This window comes from Adiantum capillus-veneris, chromosome 24, assembly GCF_014529385.1.
Source record: "Adiantum capillus-veneris isolate H3 chromosome 24, ASM1452938v2, whole genome shotgun sequence".
Lineage (NCBI taxonomy): Eukaryota > Viridiplantae > Streptophyta > Polypodiopsida > Polypodiales > Pteridaceae > Adiantum > Adiantum capillus-veneris.
In genome coordinates, this window is record NC_140954.1 from 104160994 (window position 1) to 104176763 (window position 15770).

Consider the following 15770-nt stretch of genomic DNA (forward strand, 5'->3'; position numbering starts at 1 on the left):
GAAATGCTTACGTCAATGGGTAGAGCTCTTACCTATAGTTGCAACACAACAGACGACACTGCAATGTGACAATCGAGAAGGGAGTAGAAAGCACGAGAAGGAGAGAAGTGAGCGCCGTTAGCTCACGATGTGTTTCTATTATCCAAAAACCTCTAAAATACTTACAAAATTGGCTTTTATACCTTAGCCAAGGTTTTGGTGGTCAAAACTAATAATATGGGAGCTCTAACTAAAGACAAATTAATACACTCCAGAAGATTGTAGCCCCGGCTCATCAATTACACTGTTTATCTGGAAAGTAGGAGTTACAACATTCCCAATTCATCAAAAGAATAAGTGTTTTTACAATAAAATCTCCGAAAAATCTCATCCGAGTTAGCTTGCTGCTAACATCCACCCAGATCTTGTGTACTCTCTCTCTCTCTCTCTCTCTCTCTCTCTCTCTCTCTCTCTCTCTCTCTCTCTCTCTCCCTCCTTCTCACTCTCCGCACACGCACCGCATTCGCACACTCACAAAGACAAGCTAGCAACATACCATTATTGGATTGTCTCTTGTCAGCATCCCATCAGAGTGGCTTATAGAGATTTTTTTGTGTAACAACAACACTAAGTATGCTTCTAAAAAAGAGTTCTACAAGCTTATAATTGCAAGGATAGTGTAAATTCTCCCAAAGAGGTTGTTGTTCGAATATAAAAAATGGAGAACATGGATAGGAACATTAGCCTTATGTGGAGGTCTTGAAACATGGCCATAGTCAATGGCTTGCATATTCGAAACCAACAAAACCCAAGGTAGGAGTTCTTCTCTGTCATCGAGTTGAGTGCCTCGGATGTAAGTTCCACTTTTCTATGCTCGTTTTTGTTACAAATATGTCTTGAAGTAAAGTTAATTTACTTTTATTTATTTTGAAGGCCTTTGTAAATGTGGCAAACATCACATTCAACCATAAATCATTTTCCAACAAAGAAGTACACATGGTCATGTACAATGACGAAATCTACGATGAGTGGATAAACATCTTGGAGAAGCATCAAGCATCATCATTCATTTTACCGTGGATAATCAAGTGCGTTGGAAAGAATTTAGAAGGCATTGAGTTTCTCTGCAGTGATAATAGCTCGACAATTCATGTTGGTGTTTGTATTATGGATACCACACACAAAGGTCTTACATCTAGTGGTTGGGGTGCTATCCAAAAATTAAAGTAATTGATGGAGTATGCAGGGTAGCACATCAACCACATCAGAGTTTGTAATTGTGGCTTAATCAAGTATCATCACGTTGCTCCCCTAGAGAAGGCAATTTCTAAAAAAGCTAGATGGTATGAAATGAATATTCTACCTTTGAGCTCCTTAATGGGATCAAAGACCATCCAAACATGTGCTCTTTGCAAATTGTTTTTGGGGTTTGGGCATTCTTTAGTTAAGGAGATAAGTACATCAACTACTCTAGAGTTGAAGAGTCACTGCTGGAGCCAATGCATACTCTCTGCATCAGCGACAAGGAGTACGATGTTGTGACCACGACCAGAGCTTTTCTTGTGCGTTGTGCAATCAAATGCATCTGTGTGAAAGAAGGTGATCAAGTAATAGACATCTTTTCATTCGGCTATGGGACTAAAGAGGCACTACAACAACAGAGAAAGGTGATATCATTTGCATGTATTAGTGATCAAATGATGCAATTGAAAGCTCTTTTTCATTCCATAGTGGATGGAGACCTTGATCTTAGAAGGTGGGCAGGTGTGGATAACACAGAGAAAGTCAATGCCAAGGACCCAGAGAAAGAAGAAATTGAAGAATCATTGGGTGCTAGTGCTAATGCCATTCTAGAAATTCTATAAGAAACAAGTTAAGCTAGTCACCCATGATATTGCATCACTAATGTTTAGATTATTATTTTTATCATTTTATTTTATTTATCCCATCTCAAATCCACCCATGATGTTCAAAACATTGATGCCTGGTTTATTATTTTTCTCAATTTATTTTCTTTGAAAAAATGTGAACTTGTGAGTTTGAGTTTTTTCACAATAAATGAATCAAGCTTAAGTGTATGATACTATATGGGCATATTGTGGCAAATAGAATTCTATATATATATATATATATATATGGTCATAAGATATACTATGTAATACTTTAAAGTTAAGTGACCATATGAGGTTTGGATAGAACACCCTATGACTTGAGGATCATAGAGTTCTTTGTAGACATGGCACCCTATGGCCCTAGGGCCATAGAATGCCCCAAAAGCATTTGGGCTACCCTACAGCCTTACATCCATAGGGTGATTACGTAGAGTCTATAAGAGGGTATGTAAGAATTTGGGCTACTCTATAGCCTTAGGGCCATAGGGTGTCAACATAGAATCTCTAGAAGGACACATAAGCTACCCAAGAGCATTTGGGATACCCTAAGGCCTTAGGGCCATAGGGTATTGACATAGAATCTCCAAAGGGACACTTAAACCACCCAATGGGTGCAAATCACTTAGCTCTCTATGGACACATCTTATAAAATATCACATGACACCCTGTGGCCTTTAGGCCATAGGGTGGTCATTCTAGGTCACATAAAGACTCTTTGAGTGTCTAAAAAAAATAAATCTTTGCCTTTACTATCTTGTTAAAGATCTAAGGGTTATAGTGTGCTGATTCCATACCAAACTTATGGAAGAATATATGGGAGAAGATATGCCAACTTATTGCCTTGGAATTATAGGGGTCATATACAATAGGTACATATATTGCGTAGCTTGTGATTAAGGTTTAATATTCTGTTGAGAATGAAATAAGTTAGAAAAAACACAAAAGTTCTTAGTCCTCAAGATTGCATAATGAGAGTGTGAATAGTTGATTTATAAACATTTTTTATTGAGTGTAAGTTCTTCTATTGTGAATTGATGGTGTAAGCATTTGAAATAATTATCTTTGTATTGCAAATAACTAGATCCAAGTTCAATGAAGACGGCAAAGGAAACTTATTTGTTGAAGGAACAACTTGAAGAAAACAACACCACGCTTTTCACTGGCAGGTTCAAGAGTGAAGAAGGACACCAAGTGGAACTGCAAATGCTACCAAAGGAGATATATGATGTAGCTACCAAGCTAGAAACCAAAGAAGCCAATAGAAGGCTAGGCTTAAGGGATTTCTACGACCAGGAATAATGTGGTGTGGATTTCCAAAAAGCATATGAATTACTATCCACAATCAAAGAAGATGGGTTAGCCCAAATCACTAATCAACAAGGACAGAAGGTAGAAGTAGTAATCACAAAAGAGATTGTGGCCGAGGCACTAAAGCTACCGATTGAAGGTATGACGATGCGGGTCCGAATAGAAAGACAACAGACACATTTACCAAAGAGACTACTGCTGCCACTTTTTTTGCCCTCATCCAAAGGCAAGTGGAAGAACCAGCCTCGCCTATACCATCAACACTTCCATTTCTTATCAAAGATGCCACCACGGTACACCATCCCAAACCATGCGGTTGCGACCACCTTCACCCAAGTACTGAAGTTGACAACGAGGCTTGCAATTGATCATGCATAGTATGTGCTGACAACACTGAAAGGCACAAAGAAAGCAAGAAAAATCACATATTTGGGTGCACCAGAAGTGCTGACAAGAATAGCATACAATACTTTTGGAATGGCTGATAATTTGCCGCTAGCCCCATATCAGAATACATGGATTGTATCCGCACAACCTTCTCCAAGAACCACATGTTCATCAAAAAGGGTATCAAAGTTAGACAAAGAATCTAAAGAAAGCTCCCACGAAGCTCATAGTAGTGAGATCTTGGACAACGAAGAAAGACGGGCAAGAATTGAAGATGAAGAAGAAAGCTGTAGCCGCATACCAAGAAGAACCTCAACAAAAGAAGGCGAGGTTTGAAAGAGAAAAGCAGATGAAAGGAGACACCAAGCTACAGGTGAGGATTCTGAAAGATGGGTTCTAAGAGATATAAGAACCAAGAACCCTGCAAGGAAAGGAGCAAAGGATCCCACAGATTTTCTTGAACGCATGTATGTAGAGGCAGAAGAATTAAAGTTGAAACACGCCCAAGAAGCTGAAAGGAAAGCAAAGGAGGAAGCAGCCGAGCAACAAAGACAAGCAGAGGCTACTCAACAAGGTGAGTCACACCACGACCAAAGGGAGGTGTCTCCAAAATCCACTTCACCCGCTACGGAGCAAGAAGACCAACTAATGCCAAGCCCAAACCCTTCACCAACAGCTAACCCAATGAGGGTGAAGAAGCCATGGAAAAAAAGCCTGAGCAACAGGCATCGGCAAGTTTTGAACAGCCAAAAGAAACAGAAAAAATTGAAGCTGAAACTTCTACGACAAACAAACCAAAAACAATAGAGGCATCCGTAAAGCCTCAAGCAACAGAAGCAGTCGAGGCAATCGCAACGCCTCAAGGAGGTGAGGTAGAACCCCCACTGCAACCACAAGTAGCCACCACAACACCACCTAAAACTAGGAGCATGAATAATGGAAAACAAATGATGAAGTCATCATGCAGGTCAATGAATATGCCAAGCAGATGTAGTTGATGATAGAAAAAATGCAAACAATAGCACTTAGCCACAGTGCTAAGGCTAGGGAGCTTGAGCTAGTCATTGATGCTCTACAAGGAGAGCTAGATGGCAGGATGAACACAATTTTAGATCTACAAAGACAGATCAAAGAGCTGAAAGATGAAGCAGAACAACACCACGTTGCAAAAGAGAAGCAACAGAAAGAGATGGAAGAGTTGGGAGAGCTTGTAACCAAGTTATCCGATGACTGCAAGAGAAAAGATCAACAACTGACAGACGTAACAAATGAACTCCTAACCACTACTCTGTCAGTACAAAAGATCCAAGTGTAGCTCGATGTAGCAAATGCTTCTGTGCAGTACTCAGAGCAAAGGATCAATGATCATGCAACATTTTTGAGACAGATAAGAGAAAATCCTGTTGTCTTTTCAATTAAAGATACATATGAAGTCTATAAGACTTGGGAAAAGAGAAACAAGGATCTTGAGCTAGAGTTGAAGCTAGAACAATTGCAGAGACACGACTTGCATTGATGCGGGTCCAAACAGAAAAGCAACTACTCAAAGAGATAGCCAAATTAAAAAGAGTTAATCAACTGCTGAGAGAGGGACAACCAGAGACTCAAGATGAAGCAGGACCCTCTGAACAAACAACTATTGACATACCCTCAGTCTCATTTGCTGAGATAGAAACATAGCCGTCAGAAGGGCTAGAAAGAGAGTCGGACTTTCAAGTACCACTCAATCATTGAAGCTGAGCAAGTGCCCATGGTCCAACTTTCTAAAGCTAAAAAGATGCACTAAAGGAATAGATTGCCCAAGAAAGAGATGATGAATGGAAAGCAATGATGGATTGGGAGTTGAAAGTTCTCCATTTAGTCAATGTAATTCAACTCACTCCCAACCAAATCAATGCTCAGTGGCATCAGCAATCACTGCCATACCCCTTGATCAAAGTGGAGCTACTACAGGTAAAAGAAAGACTATACAAAAATATGCAGGCAGAAGGCTTAGAGGATATCCACCATAAGTGGAGAAAGAGCTGATTGAACAAGAATTTGTGATATCTAATTCTATTCACAAGAGCACCTGCAACACTCCAGAAAGACCCAACATTCTGTCTTGTACCAAGGGTAAGGACCTGGCAGACATATGAAGCATTGAAAAAGAAGAGGCTGACATGGCTGAACTACCCACGACTACCCGCTCCAGAGCAAGGACCAACAATAGAAGATTACATGGTGAAAACCCTAACGGGCACCATGAATTTCTTCAAGAACCTTCCTGACCTCTCATGTGCCATGCTATACAAGATTTGCAGAATGCTGCTCACCTGCATCTAAAGATTTAATGAGTCCGAGCAAGCTGGAGCAACATGGATATCTTTTCTCAAAGGAAATAAGGGTCTCTATTATGACTTAAGTGGTCAGCCTTCCGAAGAAGTCCTTTACGACTTCTACGCCCGATGCATGTTTTGCCCTCTAGCAATATGTTGGCGTTTGAGGAAGCAATCTATACAGGTTTCTTCACTTGGTGAACAAAGATATTTGGGCTAGTGATAAGCAACCTTACATCCAATTTGTTGGCTATTCATCCATTGAGCTTTAAAATAGAGTCACCATGCAGTTCTTGCAAGTGCCTGACAAAGAAAGAAGACTCAAATATGAGAACGCACTATATGTGCTTAAGGACCGCCTTGCCAGCCATCAACTCGAAGACTACTTTAGTCCATGAAGCTGTGTCAAGGAGGGGGGGAATGTTAGCAGCAAGCTAACTTCGATGAAATTTTTTGGAGCTTTTATTGTAAAAACACTTATTCTTTTGATGAATCGAGAACGTTGTAACTCCTACTTTCCACATAAACAATGTAATTGATGAGTCGGGGCTACAAGCTTCGAGATTGTATCAATTTATCTTTAGTTAGAGCTCCTATATTATTATTTTTGACCACAAAAACCTTGGCTAAGGTATAAAAGCCAATTTTTGTAAGTATTTTAGAGGTTTTTGGATAATAGAAACACAGCGTGAGCTAACGACGCTCACTTCTCTCCTTCTTGCGATTCCTATCCCTTCTCGATTGTCACATTGCTGTGCCATCTGTTGCGTTCCAACCATAGGTAAGAGCTCTACGCATTGATGTAAGCATTTCATGGTAATCTGTAGCTTTTGGTGTCGCAGACCCACGGCCTAACTTCATCATAAGTAGAAATTTAAGTTTCAAAATCATAAACTAAGTATAGGTAGGGTATTGGGGCATCATTGCTAAGAATTTAGATGCATTATGGGTAAAAAACGACTAGGTCAAAAACTCACTGCTGCTGTTAATAATCGTTATTTTTGCACTTGACCTAAAGTGAGATTTGAGACCATAAGCATGTGTTCTTAGGTCTTATAAACACGTCCTAGAAGTTTTGTAACGTTTGGATGTCATTTGATGTTGTAACGTTTATAATTTGTTCATTGATGAGCGATTAGCTTTTGGTGATTCTGTCATTTGAGTGTAGCTTGAGCTAGATGCGAGTTGTTTGTTGTTTTCCAAGAGATTGACAACCTCTTATAGCCTCTATGCACTAGTCAAGTCAGATTCGTCCCATGGATTGACAATTATATTCGTGGTTCTCACTATGTCTGTAATAAGATAGGAGTGAGGTTAAACACCTGTCCCACAGTGGAGCTCCCAAATCTCACTGTAGGAGCACAATGAGAGAATGAGTAAGAGCTCCTTATTCTTGAATGTATAAAATGATAAGGATATAAATGTGAGCGTCCAGACATTGACCAACGAACACGACAAAGCACTGTGAGGCACACCGCCTTTACCTAACATTCTCCCACTAAAGGCTGTGTGCCGATAAGTGGAGAGAAGACTAGCCTACAACTAGTATATACAAGAGGTGAGAGAAGATGTCTCTCAACCTATGCCCATTGGCTCACTTTGTAACCGCTCTAGTGTAGATGCAACATGCATACCACTAGGACTAGAGCTACAATGACACTCCTGATGCAGGTATCAAGTGACGACCTGCATGGCTTCACAATGCACAATGCCAGTGTCAGTCATTGCATGACTGACAACTCCCACTACAAATGCACCAACGGCATAAGCAAGATCAGGTCTTGAGACCAAAAGGTAAGACATGAGAGACCCAAAAGTCAATGAAACATGCACTATGTGTGCCAACCTATCCTTGTCAGCAACCTCAGTGCCATATGCATCCTCATCAGGAACCACCTGACTATGCATCACCATGTCAGCATTGTCTGGCAAAGTCATATCTATTGAGAATGACTGCAAAACCAAAAAATCAGCATCATTGTAATTACACATAGTTGTCTGAAGGACATTGTCACCTTCAAACGTATCGAACGCATCATAGAACAATGCATCGGTCTCTGGCTCAGCTGATGTCACCTCAACTGATGACTAACAAAGCTGTGCATCCCCAGAGATACCACTGTCTACGTGAATGTCACCACAAGACAAATGCACAACCTGCTCTGCATGTATTTCATCCGCAAAAGAGACACCCCTCGTCTCTCGCTCCAAACATGGCTGCAAATACACAAAGACTACACCGCCTCGTGTGTCAAAAATATGAAAAGGGTATACTAGACCACTCCTAGCACCTCTGGCTATCACCAGTGATCCCCTATGCATCTGAAATGACCGCTCTCCAAGTAGTATACAATATCCACTACTCTGAAAACTGATGCACTAAAATGAGACTCTGGCTGAGTCTTGGTACATAATGTACATCTCGTAGCGTAAGAAATGCACCACTAGGTAAATACATGAATACATCTCCAACACCCTCTATGTCATATGCTGAACCATCAACAAACTACACACAACCAAGTCTCCCACTAGAGAAAGAGAAAAACAAATCACGATGTGGTGTCACGTGAAAAACTACATGTTCGTCTAGTAGAAAACGCGTAGACAATTTGCTATCCCAAGACACAAAGTAGTCTGAAGGCAAGCTAGACTCAAAAGTGACATGTCTATCACATACATACTCTCTAGCATCTGTCCTCATAGTAGCACCATGCATCTACCTCTTTTGCTGCCTCATACGCCTGAAGCAACGATGCCTAATATGCCCATTGTGGCCATAGTGCCAACATGTCAATTGCGATTGTGAACGAGAACCACCTCTAACCTGAAGCGACTCACATGAGGTTCTTGTCTAGCTAAAAATCTAGCTTTACTTCACTTGAGAGTTTTTCTTTGTTTTCACCAATAATGTTGCACTTGATCGCCTCAGCATTCATGTCTGAATTGACTGCTTTTGATGTGGCAGTGTCCTTTGGTTGATCTTTATCTGCATTTTATTTGCTTTGGCCACGTGCTTTCGTTAATGTCAACTCCATTGGCTGTAATATTGCACCTTTTTGCACTTGTTGAGAATTGTCCATCTGCATCTGAGTAGCCTTTGACCTTAAAAGATCCACTGTACTTTCTGGCAGAATATGTCTCTTTGAAGGAGATTTTGGTGGTGACCTTTGTGTAGCTTTCTGGACTTTAGCTTCCATTGACTTTGACTTTTTTGTCACCTATTTTGGCAGCTTGAGGCTTTACATCATCTTCTTTAGATAGTCTTTGACTTCAGTCGGCAAGCCATCCATAGGGGTTTGTACAAGGTCATGATCTTGCTGATATTGGTTACCATGTGCATCTTCATATGCATATGTGAGCTTAGTCACATGTAACTCTTTGAACACTATTGGATTTGTCAGCTTTGTACTTTGACTTGTGGGGATCAGCTGAAACTTTTGTCTTTGATGATCTTCATAGAAGCAATTGTCTGCAAATTCTGATGGAATCTGGGTCAATTGGAAACTTCCAACAACCATATGATCTTTCAATGGTTTTTGTTTTGAAAAGGTCTGATGGCTAGAAGTTCTAGGGCTTCTAACTTACATTGGGGTTCCTGGTACAAGAGCTTAGCTTGATGGATTTACAGCTCCGCCCTTCCTAGGGTGATCACTATAGCCTGCTTCATTGTAAGAGTTCAAAACTATTGGTTCTTGTTTAATCTCACCTTTTGGGACTCTGTAGGTACATTTTGGGTAGCACTGTTGACATTTGGCATTTGTAAACTTCTTGCATAGTTTCCTATGTATCTCCGTGAAACATGACAAATTATTCCGCAAGTCAAGCTGTAGATAGCATTATCTTTGCCCTGATATTGTCTATCCCATGGGTCTCCCATGATATGAGCTTTTGTGATTTCAAGACCCAAGGCATCATAGATGCTAGAATCTTGTCTGTATTTTGGTTAAAGTATATGCTTGTTGGATTACAATGTCAAAGCTTAATTTTTGATGGAGGAGAGTTTGGCTTTGAACAGATTTCTGGGTTCACTCGGGTAATATTCTTCAACTCTAGAGAGGATGGGTTATAATAGATTCTTTCCTCTGAAATGAACTATCCTTTCTGATCTATCACTGGACTCACTTCTATGAGCTGGTATGTGGGCCGTTCAAACACTGGTTGACCTTTTTTGTACAGTTTCCCTTTTTGGTCTACATAGTGTGCATATGAATTATGTGTACCATACAAAGCTGACATCATTCTGTTTGATGTGTCCCTTAAACTCATGAATGATTGCACACTTGTGGCAATGGATGCAAAATCATTTGCAAACTTAACAAAATTTTCAACATTCGGCGATATTTGGACACCTTGACCAAATTCATGCAAGAATTTGTTGTTCAAAGAATCAATTTTAAGCTTTTCAAGTGCCTGTGCATGTTTTTGCTGACTTTGAGCTTGCAGTGTTTTTACTGGTGCTTCTAATGGTAATGTAGAATCATCCGATTGCATTAAAAATGACAAGTTAAATGCACTTACATCAAGATTTGCATTTCCAATTTGCTATGTGCCTTGCTTGGCGGTTGATATCTCCTTGTTAGCTAGATTTCTTGGATAATCTTAAAAAAAAACCACCTTTTTGTCCAAGCAATACGCCATGATTGGTGGTATTTCAATTAGCTTTGTCATGTCAAGCTCTAGCTGAGAAGCTTCTGTTTCTGTGCTTGTCAAGTTGTTGGCATCTTCTTTCAAAACACTGAGCATCAAGCTATAGACTACTCCATCTTGACCTTTGTACCATCTTTGGTTTGGTTCTCCCATTAGACTGGCTTCTATTGGCTGATCTGTTGGATCTTGCAATTTGGATCTCTATTGTAGATCTGACCACTGTAATCCATGTACAAGATCATGATTGCATATGCACCAACTGTATGTTTTGCTGGCTTGTGCAAATTTCTGGATGAACACTTGGGTTGATTTTCTGCACTTCATCTTTGAGCTTGCAATACCTGACTCCCACTAAAGTCTGTGAACATCTAGGAGTTCTCTGAATCTGGCTTTACTTTGATCAGCAGGATCTTGGCTCATGTGTTGCTTTTACTACTCATCAAGTATCTATGGCCTTCAGAATCCGCATATAAGACTTTATCTCCATTGTAGCCATATAGTTGTAGAAGCTACTCTGTTGCACTTGTGCCTGTGTTGCCACTGCTACTAGCTTGCTCTGATGTACTTGAACTCACAGCTCGATTTGAGTCCATGTTGACTGGTTTTGTAAAAACTGTCTCCTAGCAGATTTTGATATCAATTACCAGAATTTCTGTTGCTTAGTTTTGATTAAATTGCTTTAGCCAAATCACTTTTGTAGTTGTTTGCTCTTAGACTCACAAGAGTTGATTAACTCTAGCTCGACAATGTCAGAATTGATTGCAACCTTTTGAAACGATGAAAACCTAGGCCTTGAACAATCTAATTTGCAATACATCGTGATTGGTTGATTTTTGACTTGATTTTGAAAAATTTAGAAATTTGTCCGCCACTCACGGCTTCAAGTTGATCTCTTTTTGCTCACTTTTTTTTTACTGATCTGGTTCACTTTTTGCGGTGTAATTTTCTCTGCTTTGCTTTTTCCGACTTGTTTGCTTTTGTGCTGTTTGCTCAGTGTGCGGCTCTTCTGCCTTTGCTTTTTTGTCTTTTCTGGCTCTTTTGACGACTTCCTTTTTATTTTTATCGATTTTTAATAAAATTTTGAACTTTTTAAATTTTTTGGTATATTTAGGATTTTCCATGATTTATTATAATTTTTTAAAAAAAGTTTTGATCTTTTAAGAACTTTCTAAATTTTTTATAAATTTTAGAATTTTTATGGAAATTTTGAAGATTTTATAATTTTTTTGTGATTTACTATGATTTTTGCGGGTAATTTATGAATTTTTAATATTTTTTGTGAATTATCAAATCAATTTATGATTTTTTAATGAATTCATTTTTGAGTTTTTCTATATTTCTTTGAATTTTGAAATTTTTATAAATTTTAAAACCTTTTTTTGAATTTTTAAATTGTTTTTTGTGGTATTTAAAGGTTTTTTAATGATTTTTAGGTATTTTCTTTTTGGTTTTTTTAATTTTTGACTAATAAAAAAATAAAAATGAAATGAAAGTGAGAGAAAAGAAAATGAAATTCAATTGAAATGAAATGAAATTAAAAGGAAATGAAAACGAGATGAAATTAAATTGAAATGAAATTGAAAGGAAACAAAATGAAATGAATAAAAAAGTCAATGACAAAAAAAAAGGAAAAAGACAAGGCTCCAGCAGGCCGTTTAGGAAAGAGAAAAAGAGAGGTCCCCCTTTTTTTTTGGCCTGCAGAAGGCCATAGTGGGGTGGGTGGATTTTTGTGCAAATTGTGAACCATGGATGCAAGTTGATCGGATGGAGGACACGTGTACAATCTATTCGTTTTTCAATAATTTTTATAGGTTTTTGTGAAAGGTGTCGACATTTGTGTACCTCTTTCTTTAAAGAGGACCATTAAAAATTGGGTCACACACAATCTTTTTCGTCCTCTTCCACCTTTGTTTGGTTATTTTAGTTTGTAAAAAAGTCCTTTCATTTAAGAGCATGGGCTCCATTTTATTAAAAAAATTTAATATGCCAATCGATTGAATTGTTTTTGGTATGAAAAAGGTCATATGGGGAGGTTGGTAAAGGGTGCACGTTCTGAGCCATAGATCATCCATGGTTGGATTGGCTACACGTGCCATGCATGCTTGCTTTCAATTTCCATTTTTTATGGTAAAAGTAATTTTCCCTGGCCAAGCGTGCTCTACACCACGTGCAAGGCGGAAGGAGATGAAGGCGAGCTCATTACTGCATGTTACAAGATTGGAGCCACTGAAGCTGGCACCATAACTACCCCTGTATGTTCATAGCAGTGTTGTAGGAGGGCACGGGCTCAAATGTGTACTCCATCGCTACGTTTGGTGTGGTCGGTTACTTGCGTCCTCTGTGTTGCATGAAGACTCTATTTGGTCATGGTTGACATCAGCATGAGCATCACATTCAACTTGTTGCCATTTTTTGGGGTGTGTTATAAGGGGCTACTTCCCTTCTGGGTTTGCAGAGGTAGCTCAAAAAAAATCTGCTAATCCAATAGTCTTTCACCTCTTTGTCAATGGCTTCCAAACAACATACTACAAGTTCCTTTGCGAATGTGGCAGATTAGTGATATGTGAGCTATGGGGAATCCGTAGGTATTGAGAGCATGTATTTTGAAGCGGGTGAGCCCTCATGAATATTTATGACTCTCTAGGTTTCAAAATTATTTTGCGCTCTATTATCAAGTTACTAAAATTCTCGATCACTTGCAAATCTATTACTACATACTGGAAATTTTGGGTTTGCCACGGATCGGTTTAATGGATTTCTTTACTCGCATCAATGTGTGAAGTGTACACATCATTACCCTATGTAGCTTGCCTTGTCTTGTATTGTTTGTATGATTCTTATTGACATTGAAGTTCATTTGGAAGATTTTGTGAAAGAGTCTTGAGGCTGTGAATTCCCAAATGCCAAATACGTACACGATAACATGCATCATGGCATGTATGCTTTATCAATGCTTTTGATATAATGTTCATATTCCAATGTTGAATTAGTAGTAGTGGAAGTGATCGCTTGCTGGTTTATCGAGAGAATGCCAGGTTTCTGAGGATCAGGTCATGTTTTCAGTGGTTTGTTTTCCACAAACATCTGTCCATTCTTTGATTGTGTAGCTTACCCGATATCTTCATGGACTCGTCATGAGGAATGTCTTTCTAATTTATCCTCTTAGCTCAACCGATGTCTTCAAGAATTTGACTAGAGGGCAGGCGTTATCAGATTTACCCACATGTAACCTTTAACAATCATCATTAACACAGAGGCAAAAGTACCGAAGAGCATGTCAAACTACTTGCCATTTGAACCATCAAAGCAAGCTTTAAGCTGAGAGAGCAGGTATCTCAAAATGGGCTAAAAGGTTAATGATGGCCTAACTATAATCATTCAGAAGACTAGGGTCCTAACAAGACCAAGAGGCATTACATCCGACATTCCTCTATAATTTCCAGAATATTTTTCCTTGATAGTTTGATATGCTGAAGACGTGAGCATGCTGTTTGGGCCCACTTGATGGGCATTTTTGAAGATGCATTTCACACACCATATGTTGAAGAACTTTTAAAGCCCACATTAAAGATGAAAGCATGTAGTCTACACAAGTCTAATGTCATAGAAAACACCAAAAAAATATTGTATCTTTGCCTTGAACTCTACATGCGTAACCGGCAACAATTCCCCATCAAAAGCTTAAGCAGATAGGCAAAATCATAGTCCCCCTGGTAGCATATGTAGTGAATCTTCTTGTTGTGAACTAGATTGTACTTGACTAAAAGGCTACCAAATCAAAGTGAGTCAATGCCCTCCCGCCAATTTTTTTGAAAGTGGATGCCACTGGCTTTCAACAACTGGATGGATGTGTCCACATACAAGTCGGTGGTGATGTCAAAATCATAGATGTTGAATTGCCAGGTGTAGTAGGCACCATCAATCATGGGGAGCTCCCCGTTGTCATTGGTGAGGGTGAGACCCACTTGAATGAGCTTCATCTTGTTGACATTGGATCTAAGGGTCCGGTAGATGCGTTCCTCTTTGGTGTTGGCAATGAGCTACATAGGGAAGGAGACATGGAACTTTGTGTAAATCTCAACAGGTCAACATGCATCATGGATCGCTCTGTCAGTGATTTTGATAGAATTTTGTATTGATACAATGGTGAATTAGAAGGATTGATCGCCCCTTAATTTACTAAGACTATGCTAGGTTTGAGTATAAGATCAATTTTCAAGGGGTTTGGTACTACTAAGTAAGCTTGGGCTCGTCAAGGGTTGGTCTATCCATTCTCTGTGTGTGCAGGATTGTCTGATTTATCCTTGTGGCTTAGCTGAAGTTCTACTAGATGCACACTCTCCTCTAGTTGTGCATCATCTAGAGTTTGGGTGTTAGATTATGGAAGTGAGTCTCTGTAATTAACAAGTTTTTGGCATCAGCTGGCTTGGTGGCTGTATTGACTTAAAATTTTTGGATGTTTTTGAACCTATCATTCAACAAATTAAGTGGATGTTTTCCACAAGCTAAAAACTTCTTTCAAAGCATGTAAATTTATCGTGGGTCCAAGGGAATACTGGGTTATGATTCATACGCACATGTCTGTGGCACAACCCTTGCGTGGTATACACATGATGTCTGGTACATTTGGCTTTTGATGGCAATAGCATTCTCGGTATGGTTGGGCATAGGCATTTTATTTTCCTTGGCGTATCATGAAGGTCAACTCCCTTTAGCAATCACTATTGATGAGACAACTGAGGATCTATGGGAAGCAATTGACTTTATGGGAACCTCTCTTATTGAAATGCATATTAGATATTTACTCGCTTTTTGAGTTGAAACTGATCTTTTAATCTGGAAAACTTCATAGCTTGGAGAAATACTTTTATTTGGGGCTTTTTTAAGTGCTCACTTGCAAGTGAGGGAGCATTTGCATCGACTTTCACATTGCAAGTGAGGGAGCATTTGCATTGACTTTTACATTAAGACATGCACTTGTTCTCTCATTAGCTTCTCTTTCCAACACGATTCTACAATTTACGCAGACATATGCAAAGTGAGGGTGTCTCTCTAGATGCAATCGCATATGTTTGCATCTTGAAGACAAGGGTCATGTCAGGAATCCTTGGTCGACATGTATGCCAAATGTGGCACGCTTCCTAAAGCTCAAGAAGAGCATGAGGAGCTTCTTGTTCGGGATTTCATCTCTTGGAATGCATCGATTATGGGATATGCCCAACTTGGCCAAGAAGCTTTG

General features: G+C 39.3%; 1 pseudogene; it reads right to left on the reverse strand.

The window, feature by feature from the left end:
• Positions 1 to 13909: 13909 nt before the first annotated feature.
• LOC147426888 (putative CCR4-associated factor 1 homolog 7) lies at positions 13910 to 14595 on the reverse strand (annotated as a pseudogene).
• Between the last annotated feature and the right edge of the window lie 1175 nt (positions 14596 to 15770).